We start from the raw sequence: 3,589 nt of genomic DNA, 5'->3' as shown, positions 1-3,589 counted from the left end.
TATCTGCAAGTGGACATTTCGAGCGCTTACAGGCTTATGGTAAAAAGGGAAATATCTTCCCAAAAAAACGAGACAGAAGCATTCTCTGCAACTTCTTTGTGATGTGTGTCCTCAACTAACAGAGTTCAACATTTCCTTTGATAGAGCAGTTTGGAAACACTCTTTTTGTAGAATCTGTAAGTGGTTGTTTGGATAGCTCTGACGATTTCATTGGAAACGGGAATACCTTCAACTAAAATCTAGACAGAAGCACTGTCAGAAACTACTTTGTGATATCTGCATTCAAGTCACAGAGCTGAACATTCCCTTTCGTAGACCAGGTTTGAAACACTCTGTAGTAGTAGGAAGTGGACATTTCGAGAGCTTTCAGGTCTATGGTGAAAAAGGAAATATCTTCCCATAAAAACGAGACAGAAGGATTCTCAGAAACTTATTAGGGATGTGTGTCCTCAACTAACAGAGTTGAACGTTTCTTTTCATACAGCCATTGGGAAATACTCCTTTTGAAGGATCTACACCTGGATATTTGGATAACTGTGAAGATTTCGTTGGAAACGGGAATATCTTCATATAAAATCTAGACAGAAGCATTCTCAGAACCTTCTTTGTGATGTGTGTCCTCAACTAACAGAATTCAACCTTTCTTTTGATAGAGCAGTTTCGAAACACTCTTTTTGTAGAATCTGTAAGTGGATATTGGGATAGGTCTAATGATTTCGTTGGAAACGGGAACACCTTCATCTAAAATCTAGACAGAAGCACTCTCAGAAGCTACTTTGTGATATCTGCATTCAACTCACAGAGCTGAACCTTCCCCATCTTAGAGCAGCTTTGGAACACTCTTTCTGTACTATCTGTAAGTGGACATTTCGAGCGCTTTCAGGCCTATGGTGAAAAGGGAGATATCTTCCCATAAAAACGAGACAGAAGAATTCTCAGAAAGTTATTTGGGATGTGTGTCCTCAAACAACAGAATTGAACCTTTCTTTTCATTCAGCAGTTTGGAAATACTCTTTTTGTAGAATCTGCAAGTGGATATTTGGATAACTGTGAAGATTTCGTTGGAGACAGGAATATCTTCATGTATAATCCAGAGAGAAGCATTCTCAGAAACTTCTTTGTGATGTGTGTCCTAAAATAACAGAGTTCAACCTTTCTTTTGATAAAGCAGTTTGGAAACACACTTTTTGTAGGATCTGTAAGTTTATATTTGGATACCTCTATCGATTTCATTGGAAACGGGAATATCTTCATATAAAATCTAGACAGAAGCGTTCTCAGAAACTTCTTTGTGATGTGGGTCCTCAACTAACAGAGTTCCACCTTTCTTTTGATACAGCAGTTTGCAAAAACTCTTTTTGTAGAATCTGCAAGTGGATATTTGGATAACAATGAAATGTTCTTGGAAACGGGAATATCTTCATATAAAATCTAGACAGAAGAATTCTCAGAAACTTCTTTGTGAGGTGTGTCCTCAACTAACAGAGTTCAACCTTTCTTTTCTTACAGAAATCTGGAAACCCCCTTTTTGTAGAATCTTCAAGTGGATATTTGGATAACAGTGAAGATTTCGTTGGAGACGGGAATATCTTCATATAAAATCTAGACAGAAGCATTCTTAGAAACTTCTTTGTGATGTGTGTCCTCAACTAACAAAGTTCAACCTTTCTTTTGATATAGCAGTTTGGAAACACTCTTTTTGTAGGATCCGGAAGTGGATATTTGGATAACTGTGAAGATTTCGTTGGAAACAGGAATATCTTCATATATAATCTACACAGAAGCATTCTCAGAAAGTTCTTTGTGATGTGTGTCCTTAATAAACAGAGTTCAACCTTTTTTTTGACACAGCAGTTTGGAAACACTCTTTTTGTAGAATGTGCCAGTGGATATTTGGATAACTGTGAAGATTTCATTGGAAACGGGAATATCTTCATATAAAATCTAGACAGAAGCATTCTCAGAAACTTCTTTGTGATGTGTGTCCTCAACTAACAGAGTTCAACCTTTCTGTTGATAGAGGATTTTGGAAACACTCTTTTTGTAGAATCTGTAAGTGGATATTTGGATAGCTCTATCGATTTTGTTGGAAAAGGGAATACTTCATGTAAAATCTAGACAGAAGCACTGTCAGAAATTACTTTGTGATATGTGCATTCAAGTCACAGAGCTGAACATTCCCTTTCGTAGACTAGGTTTGAAACACACTTTCTGAAGTAACTGGAAGTGGACATTTTGAGTGCATTCAGGCCTATGGTGAAAACGGAAATATCTTCCCATAAAAACGACACAGAATTATTCTCAGAAACTTATTTGGAATCTGTGTCCACAACTAACAGAGTTGAACCTTTCTCTTGATAGAGCAGTTTGGAAACACTCTTTTTGTAGCATCTGCAAGTGGATATTTGGATAAGTGTGTATATTTCGTTGAAAACGGGAATATCTTCATATAAAATCTAGACGGAAGCATTCTCAGAAACTTCTTTGTGATGAGGGTCCTCAACTAACAGAGTTCAACCTTTATTTTGACACAGCAGTTTGGAAAACCCCTTTTTGTAGAATCGGCAAGTGGATATTTTGATAACTCTGAAGATTTCATTGGAAACGGGAGTATTTTCATATAAAATCTAGACAGAAGCATTCTCAGAAACTTCTTTGTGATGAGTGTCCTCAACTAACAGAGTTTAACCATTCTTTTGATACAGCAGTTTGGAAAACCTCTTTTTGTAGAATCTGCAAGTGGATATTTGGATAACTGTGAAGATTTCATTGGAAAGGAGAATATCTTCATATGAAATCTAGACAGAAGCATTCTCAGAAACTTCTTTGTGATGTGTGTCCTCAATTAACAGAGTTAAAAGTTTCTTTTGAGTCAGCAGTTTGGAAACACTCTTTTTGTAGAATCTGTAAGTGGATAATTGGATACCTCTAATGATTTCATTGGAAACGGGAATATCTTCATATAAAATCTAGACAGAAGCATTCTCAGAAACATCTTTGTGATGTGTGTCCTCAACTAACAGAGTACAACCTTTCTTTTGATAGAGCAGTTTGGAAACACTCTTTTTGTAGAATCTGTAAGTGGATATTTGGATACCTCTAACGATTTCATTGGAAACGGGAATATCTTCATATAAAATATAGACGGAAGCATTCTAAGAAACTTCTTTGTGATGTGTGTCCTCCACTAACAGAGTTCAAATTTTCCTTTGACACTGCAGTTTGGAAACACTCTTTTTGCAGAATCTTTAGTGTATATTTTGATAACTGTGAAGATTTCATTGGAAACGGAAATATCTTCATATAAAATCTAGACAGAAGCATTTTCAGAAACTTCTTTGTGATGTGTGTCCTCAACTAACAGAGTTCCACCTTTCTTTTTGATAGAACAGTGTGGAAACACTCTTTTTGTAGAATCTGCAAGCGGATACTTGTATAGCTGTAACGATTTCATTGGAAAGGCGAATATCTTCATCTAAAATCAAGACAGAAGCACTGTCAGAAACTATTTTGTGATATCTGCATTCAAGTCACAGAGCTGAACATTCCCTTTCATACAGCAGGTTTGAAACACTCTTTCTATAGTATC

The sequence above is a fragment of the Gorilla gorilla genome, chromosome 15 (assembly GCF_029281585.2).
Source record: "Gorilla gorilla gorilla isolate KB3781 chromosome 15, NHGRI_mGorGor1-v2.1_pri, whole genome shotgun sequence".
Lineage (NCBI taxonomy): Eukaryota > Metazoa > Chordata > Mammalia > Primates > Hominidae > Gorilla > Gorilla gorilla.
Note: the sequence above shows the minus strand (reverse complement) of the source record.